The following is a 9,139-nucleotide window of genomic DNA, read 5'->3' on the forward strand; positions in this document are numbered from 1 at the left end:
AGAGAATGTATGCATTCATTCATGTCAGTAAATAATGCCTACGATGTCTACCTTCTTCAGAATGATAGAGGGTATTGAGCTGAGAGGCTTGACTTGGAGGCTACACTCCATCACCTCACATTCATGTCTGACTGTCAGAGGATCAGAGAGGTTATAACCCCGAAGTCAGTCAGGTCATTTATTGAAAGTAACCAACCTTATCCCTAAAAGCTGCGAAGTCTGCACCTCCTGGCTGACAGTAAGAGATTTTTCATTCCATTGTGAGCGCTGACTTTTATCAAAGTGTGTATATAGCTCACAGCTCGGCACCTTGCTGACCCAGTGAGCCTCAAACACCCCATCTCTGAGTGCAAAATCCCCTTAGAGCCACAGCAATAACTTCTGCTCAGAGATGGATAATCTTTCCCTAAACAGACAATGCAAATGGAATATGATAGTATGATGGAAAATGGTATTTCTACAATGTGCTTGCATCATGTCTTGTTACCAAAAAACACAATGGGTGTTAGCAAGTCAGTCAAGCTTCACTTATCCCTGTTGACGTTTGCAGGTTTGCGCAAATATCAAAGGGGACTTTTGGGGGTTATTTTCAGCCGTGGAGGTAGCATGTATTTTCGCCCTGGAGGCAGGGATGCAGAAATAGAGCATAGATGAATAGACAAGAGTGGACAACTGGGGGGGAACAGTGATAAATGAGCTGACAAATGTTGTTTGTGTAAGATCATGATAGCTGTGAGAGGGCCATAATCCACATTGGCGAGATGAGCCAGAGGGCTGCATGCGCTGTGAAGAAAGCAGGCAGCAGAAACAGAGCTGTGTGTGTGTGTGTGTGTGTGTGTGTGTGTGTGTGTGTGTGTGTGTGTGTGTGTGTGTGTGTGTGTGTGTGTGTTTGTGTTTGTGTGAGCAAGAAGATAGGAAGAAAGAGAAAACTGGGCACAGACACAGGGACAGCTAATCCATATCATCAGTAGTCTGGCTAAAAGACAACAGGCATCCCTTGCTCCATGTTGAGACAGGCTTCATCACATACACATCGAAAGCTTTGATGAAAGCAGTGCATCATCAGTGTACACATTTTGCAAAGACATTCATAGCAGGAGGTATATGTGGTTTTTGCAGGTTCAACTGCCGTATCCATTTTTCTAAAGGTTCTGCATTATATTTTTCATTACGATGTCCCACCAGGGAGCCAAAGAGGGATATCACCACTTTGCTGTGGTGATATCAGGATGCCGTAGCTGAGTGCATTAGCTAAATAAATGTCCTGCAGTCTATCTACCCTGCTCTAATTGTTACAATATCATTCCTGCCTTGGGCGAATCAATGATGAGTTTTTTCAGGATCTTGTGCTTGTGGTGTGTTTTAAACAGGATTCCCAAACTGGCTGGTTGTGATCATCCTCCTGCTTAGTCTGCTGACAAACTGACTGATTTGCTGTATCTTGATAGATTCTGGTTTGGCTGCAGTAAAAATGTGTAACATGTGCTAATGATTGCTTGAGTGAAAACTGCAATCACTTTGGTGGCCTTGACTTTTCCTCATGCACGTCTCATACTGAAACATTTCAATATAACTGGGCAGATTTCTGCTGTAAAGCATTGATTATTATACACATGGTACAATTTGTGAAAAAAAAAGCTCAAGGGTTCCTATATACTCTGAAACCTGTACTGCTGTCATGAATTCTATGAGTTTAGCACATAAAATATGACCACAGCATTTACAATGATATATTTTTTTAATGAAATCAATAACACTTTTCCCAGACTCACCTTTTCCCCTTCAGATACTTGCAACACAAACATTTAAGAATCCAGAATTAAACCCCTCTTCCACTTGCCACTATTTGGCTATCAGTCCAACACAACATAGCTACACCATAATGCAGAGCCAGCAAAACAAGTCTGCAGAGACACCCTTCATAACAAGAGTTTCGAAATGCAGGCAGAGGCAGGGACATGGAAACCAGACGAGGAGGACCCCCCCCCCTCCAGCAAATTGCACCCTTTATTATACAACTTACATCAAGGTGAGGCTGTTTTGATGGATGGATGGATGGATGGATATTACAAAGGTGGTTGCTAAAGAAATGAAATCCATCTATGTACAAGTAAGCCTTATAAGCAAATATCTCAGGCTTTGGTGGTCTAAATATTTATTTAATATTTTTCTCTAATGTAGCCCTGTAGGAAATGGACATAAATAAGTTGATTGAATGTGGTTAAATGCATTTATGTGAATGTTAAAATTTCAAATGTTAAGGTGTTAAGATAATTAATTTGCCATAAATATTCTATTTTATTTGTTCATTTCATTTGTTGTGAAGGAAAGCCAATCTAGTGTTTCAATTTAGTCACCTGTTTCTGTACTGGCTGCTGATTGGAGGTGGTGTGAGTGTGCGCGAGGGAGAAGGAAAAAGAGAGACCCGAGAAGAGAGGTGCGCTAGACTTTGACTGAAAAAGTGAAAGTTTTATGGAGAGTTAAACTGGTACTCCGTGTTCGGACATCGGCCAGGTGGACGGAAGGAGGACAGTTTAATTTGGCGCAGCCTACGCCTGTAAGTGTTTGGACTTGAAAGTCGTGGTTTGCTCGCTGGATAATCGAGCGGAAATTAGCCGCGCTGATCGTCTGGAAAGCTGCGGTTGGCTAGCCCGGCTAATCGCTACAGGACTCAGCTGACTCTTACCGCACACAGACAAAAGAGGATCCCAGATAGCGCTCTGAGCTACCTATAGTTCAGAGTTCCTCTGGCTACGCGGGAAACGGCGACCAGACGGGTATTCCCTGTGCTTCTTGCCTGTGTGGGACAACGTGGACTGAACGTTTGCACCGCCATATTGGAAAAAGGTACTGTTGGCTTATTATTTTATTTTGGCTCTAATTGAGTGAAAGGACCGCAAAGTTTCTGGTCTCACCGTACCCGAGCTCCGAATCAGGCCTGCAACGGGTTTGTTTTGTTTAATAACATTATTTGGGACTGTTGTGTGTGGGGATACATGTATATTTGAACCGTTAATTGACCTGAAAGAACTGAAATATTGATTTAAGTGTGTTTTTGGTGGTTTTCTAATTAAAGTGTGGTATTGTTAATTCCAATTGTAGAGTGTGTGATGTTATAGTGGTTAAGTAATTAATGCCGTTGAATACGAACTCAGGGCCCATTCATACCGATCAGTAGTATGTGGGTTACACTAATATTATTACAACTTTTTAATCTGTATGGTGTCAGTTGATGTCGATTTCCCTGTTATGAATGTTTTAGGCACACTGTTCTGGCTGTGTGGACAGAAGCCCTATTCAACTGGTCAAGGGGCAAGAGTTCGAAACAATCAAAGTCAGTTAAATTACCACTTGTTCACACTTCCATCCCCCTTTGACAAAAGGCATCAAGATCTCCCACTGACACTCTTGAAAACATGTCATTTAGAATAGTGAGAGCTGAACGCATGTCGCTCAGAGCTCTTCAAGCAGCCCCTTTGATCTCTGTGTATATTTATACAAGCTCATCAAGAGGTTAAGTTTGGGCAAACTAAATAAAAAGACAAATCATTGGGATCTTAATAATGTTTCCAACAAATCACACTTGGAGTAAAGCTTCAAGGAAATTATTAATTTTACCTGTTTGCTGGAAGACATTGGCATGTTAAATGGGGCAGAGATACTCTGTCTTATTGCAGAAAATGCTCAAGGCATTCACAAAAATGATCGTGCATGCAAACACACCCACACACACTCTAATACTATGGAAATTGTATTGTGCATTTCTCCCCTGTACTCCTCTTGAGTCTTATCTACTTTGTCAGCCGAAACAGTTTTAGCAGTTCAACCTATCAGCTGCTTCTTTTTAACTCCAAATTGCAAGTTCTTGATAATCCCAAATCCTTTGATCAAAGGTTTGGTTTCATAATACTGATAGATATTCAGCTCCTCTGGACAGGCTAAGTGGTAGCTGTGGGCTTTGCAGAAACGTAGTCAGACACATAGCAGAGAGCACAGAGGGATGCTTAGCAGCAAATGCATATGAAGTTGAACTTACTGTTAAAGTCATGCTTGTTGTTTGCGGCTGAACTACCATCAGTGGATCAGCCCTGGAATAACAATAGCCACAAAAAATCAAACAGATATCTCTTTTATCGAAAATGTCACATCTCCACTTTATTGTGTTGCAGCAAGTCTACATTCAGTTGATGACATTTATTTGTCTCCATTCCATATACAGTCAAAGGTTTGGACACGCTTACACATTCAGGTGAGTGTGTCCAAACATTTGACTGGTACTGTATGTGAAAGGGATTAAAAGACTCTGGATAAACATTATTGTCTGATCAGTGGGTTTACATTTACATTTGGTATTAAAATACATTTTCATTACCTTGATTTCACTGCATCCAGATTATCTGGGAAGAGGGAAGAGAAACATTGCTATCTTATGACCTAATTTTTCTCATTGATGATCTTTCAGGCAATCATTTGTCTTTACCGCTCTGTGCAAACTGTACGTTAACCTGGCTGACTGTTTGCAATGAGCCAACTGGAATAGTGTATCCAAGAGGTCAAAAAAACTGTAAGCTAATGTAAATCTTATACTATAACTTCATGCCCAATCATCTTTTCTATTAACCAGTGCTTTCACTATGATGAATGTGTGCTCATATTTGTTATCCTTAATGTGTTATTAGTACAGTATTATGTTTATTCAGACAGCTGAATAAATTTAAATCATACAGTGTAAAAAAAACTGCATGATGTTACAGTTCATGAATTTTGCCTTTATTTTTTTCTTGCAGATTTCAGCTGTTATACATCCTAATACATTATCTGTGGCCATGTACTCCAGCACCTTAAATTCCAAATATTTGTCCATGTACAAGTCCACTCCACCACCACCATTCTTTTGCCAGTTTAGAATTCATAACCCTCAAGATCAAAGTCTATTCCTTTGTTCATATAATCCAAGTTTCAGAGATGGCAATGATACTGAATGGTTGTGAAAACGGGTTTAGATATTCCTTGATATGATTAAAATTTGCATTTAGACTTCTACTGTTGAAGTGGATAATTGACAGTTTATTCTCAGCGTTTATACCCTAGTTGCAATGTTCATTTGTATAGTCGCAGCAGTTATAGTTGATAGAAGAGAAGAAGGTCTATTTCATATTGCATGTCCTGTGTATTGTGATATTCAAATATTTTCAGTTCCAGTTGATCATATTCACCAATCCTCTGAGTGATGCAGGTATTTGCTCCAGATGTAGATCAGTTGTTTCTTTTAGTGTGTGTCATAAGTGAGTGTGTACATACTGTATTTAAAGTCGAGTTCATATTGCTCACTGATATGTATATATTATATATATACTTTGTAATAGAAAAACTGTAATTCCTAAATATATGAGACTTTATTTAAAATGTAACATCTGCTTTCTGAAAGTTTGCCTGTTTAGCATATGGTTAAAATAAAACCCGCCAATATTCCTGAACAGGTCACTGGTAACCTGGTGCATTTGAATCTTTTCTAGCATTTCTCAAATAATTTTACCCATTTACACTCTCTCAGATAGAATGTTTTTACTGTCACAGTCACCAATGGTGATGGTTTGGCCCTCATTGGACTTTTTTGATGTGTGCTTAAGAGGAAATAAACTGGTGCGTCTGACACATTTGCAGGACCATGCTTGACCAGCTGCACCCCACAAACCTTGCTGTTTGAAAGATGCTCAGATGTAGCCACTTTGATTCTTACCAATTTTCCTTGTGTCTGACTCACTGACTACAAAACTAACTGTTCAAAATTTATCCCAGACCTTGCGGTCATCAAAATGATTCACTTCATCTATTTGTCTTCATAACGTCACTATATCATTTGTTTTTGAATTTCTACCGAAACGACAAATCTTCTAATATACCTTCTAATCATTTGATTCTAATCCTGCATTTGGTCTGTTAACTTTTAGACAACAGACAGACAACAAGATAATTGGAATTTTTTTTTGTTTCAGAATCCACAGGGTAATAATATCCCCAGATTTCCATTGTGAGTCTCACCCAAAGTAATGGACAAACTGTAGTGAAATTTACATTTTCTTCTTCAGGTGTTTCAAGCTGATGAATAATCCTGTGGCTTTCCCTCGAACAACATCTTTATCAGAAAATTATACTTTTCATTATGTGTTTGTCTCTTTGAGATTTTAATTTATCATAATAAACTCTAAAATAAATTTCTGAAAACCTTTACAAATGTGAAAGAAACTCATCATGTTCCTTTATCTTCATCCATAGCTGCCTTTTATTTTATCACATTAACTTTATTTTGACTAGATGCAAAATTATTCAGTCCCCATGGTGATACACATGGCAACATAATGAGTTGCTCAAGTGTTTAGCCGTGCCAGCTGAGCATCAGCAGGTAGAAATTAATTCATCAGCTGACAGGAAGGAGCACAGTGCAATTAGTTTTATCCCTACACTCCTCCCCTCGGGGCACTGGATGCGAAAGGTTTATGGGCAAATCCAAGCAATCCATATGTAATTTATGCCCTACTGCTGACCTCTATCACAACTGCGGTACCCACTTACCTCCTGGCAGCTAACCAAGCTAATTCAAACAGTGATAATATATACTTTCTTGCTGCAAATGAAAAGTTTTAAAGCCATTATGAATAAACAGAGGGAACTGCACTAATGTGAATGACTATTTTGATTGATATTAATGATTACCGTCTTATGTACAATAAATGTCACTGTAAAAATGATAGCCATTTACTGGCAGTTTTTGACATTGTTTCCAACCATCCATCCATCCATCCATCCATCCAACTATCCATCCATCTATCCATCCATTCTCTTCCGCTTATCCTGTTCAGGGTTGCAGGGGGGCTGGTGCCTATTCCAGCTGACATAGGCCGAGGCAGGGTACACCTTGTACAGGTTGCCAGCCTGTCGCAGGCCTAACATAGAGACAGACAATCATTCACACTCACATTCACACCTATTTCTTTACTTTTACAATTTTATAATATAAATATATTGAGGGCACTGGGTCTCATTTACTAATATTTAACCAGAAATGCTCTTACCCTGTGCAAAAAAGAAAAATCATGCAAAATTATCAAGAGATCCATGAAATATGCACTGGCCTATTTTGCTTGTACACCATGTGTATTTAGTCAAGCTTAATCAATCTAAACCAGCAGTCTTGCACAGCCTGTATATAATCTGCATGCTATCTGCATAGTGCCACAACTCTATTTCTCTATAAAAGAAAACACATGTACCTTCGGGTAAAGTAGAAAAATGGTGACAATCAAGCAGAAGCAGAAGAAAGTCCAACTGAAGAAACTGAAATGGTAGTGTGTGAGGAGGAAACATAATCCAAAGCTCAGGCTGGAGGTTCAGTTCAATATTATTTCCCTTATTTTCCTTGTGGCTTAATTAAAAAAAAAAAAAAAAAGTTTGGACATGGAAGGTCACATGAAAGGAGAGGAAAGGACTAACAGACTGTAAAATAAAGAAGGAAACAGGTGGTGGACAAGGAGCATGTGATATGCAAGCCAAGATGAGAAACTCACTCCAATAAAAAAAACCAAAAAAAAACCAACTCTGTTCAAAACAACAAACAAATCAAGTTTTTACATATTTCAAAAGTCTCTGAAACCAAAACCCCATGGGATATACTGTAGCAGTTGTGTTTACAGTATATAGCTACTACCAATAGTATGACAATGTTGGGTAAGTTGCAATAATCTGCATGTTGAGAATGAACATATTCACCTACACCTCATGAAGTTTAAAGGTCCTGCACAGTTTTTTTTTGTTTTTTGTTTTTTGTTTTTTTCCAGGGTGGGAAAAAGGAAAACTGATAAAACCTTTTTTTAAGCAGCCAAGCAAAGATTCTCAAGCAGTCAAGGCACCAAATTCACAATCACAATATCACAACTAGAAGATGAGTCTGGTATCAAAATATGGGTAAAAAGGAAACCTTTCCTGTGCTATAACCTGTTTTGACCAGGCACTGTTCCACATGATGATACGACCCTTGAAAGCTGAAAATTAAAATATAGAACTTCAAAGGTGAAATTGTTTACACAACAAAATTTCTAGGTGATGTGACTGATCAAAAATTAATGCAGTCACTGTTTGAAACACATTATGTTTCAGTGGTAAAGGAAAAGGTCCTGCATATGATTCCTTATACTTATACTTCCTTACATTTCTTACCGTTAAGTGTGGTGATCAGTTTTCAAAGCAGCATTAATCCAATGGCCGTATTACAAAAAGACCAATTAACAGGACTAGTTCCTATGGTCACACGGATCCACTGTTTATAAATAGCTACATTATGAAATTTATGAGGATGATTTGGTTTATTTTAAAATAATGCAGTCAATATTTAAAGCAATGCCAAATACACTCACAAACTGTGAACATTTTTTTTTCAGTGCAGAAGAGTAAATATGATTTGTTTTAAAGTTTTTGTGTTTTCACTGTACAAAAAGTTAGAAAACGAGATTAAAAGGATTTTTATTTCTATCCACAAACTAATTAGTAAGGATATAATGATGATGAACACTCCAACACTTTAGACACTCCATAGTGTATAAAGTGTATAAATACTTTATACAGTATATAGCTTAAGTTCATTATAGTTACCAACATCTCTAATGTGCAGCTCATGGATCTGCACATTAGAGCCCACACCAATGCTTCCCCAGAGTTCAATTCACACATCTCAACATCATCTGGTTAAGGAGAAGGAAAGTGAATCAGTATTTCATTGCTGAATTGCTGCATTGAAACCTCTTGAGCATCAGCTAAATGTTCCGTCAATATTGCTATAACCATTGCTGGCAAGACTACAGGGAAGCCTTAATGTGAAGTGCTGTGTGTTATTCCTGCATCTTATATTTAGGTATTTTAGGTATTAGATATTTTAAATCCATGTGTATATATGCAGTGTGTGTGTGTGTGTGTGTGTGTGTGTGTGTGTGTGTGTGTGTGTGTGTGTGTGTGTGTGTGTGTGTGTATTTTAAGAAATTTTGTGAAAATCTGAGTGCTGGTTTTCAGTTTGGGATTTTATGTAAATCAGTTCAAAAGGACTTAACAAAATGATGCAAGACATTTTAATATATCTCCAGTTATGATG

General features: G+C 38.2%; 1 long non-coding RNA gene across 1 annotated transcript; it reads left to right on the forward strand.

Moving 5' to 3' along the window:
* The first annotated feature begins 2,816 nt into the window (after positions 1-2,816).
* LOC115799824 (uncharacterized) lies at positions 2,817-5,273 on the forward strand. Its single transcript, XR_004021622.1, has 3 exons — positions 2,817-2,847; positions 3,263-3,334; positions 4,788-5,273. It is a non-coding gene; the product is annotated as an uncharacterized LOC115799824 (long non-coding RNA).
* The last annotated feature ends 3,866 nt before the right edge of the window (positions 5,274-9,139 follow it).

Source organism: Archocentrus centrarchus, chromosome 20 (assembly GCF_007364275.1).
Source record: "Archocentrus centrarchus isolate MPI-CPG fArcCen1 chromosome 20, fArcCen1, whole genome shotgun sequence".
In the NCBI taxonomy this organism is placed as follows: domain Eukaryota; kingdom Metazoa; phylum Chordata; class Actinopteri; order Cichliformes; family Cichlidae; genus Archocentrus; species Archocentrus centrarchus.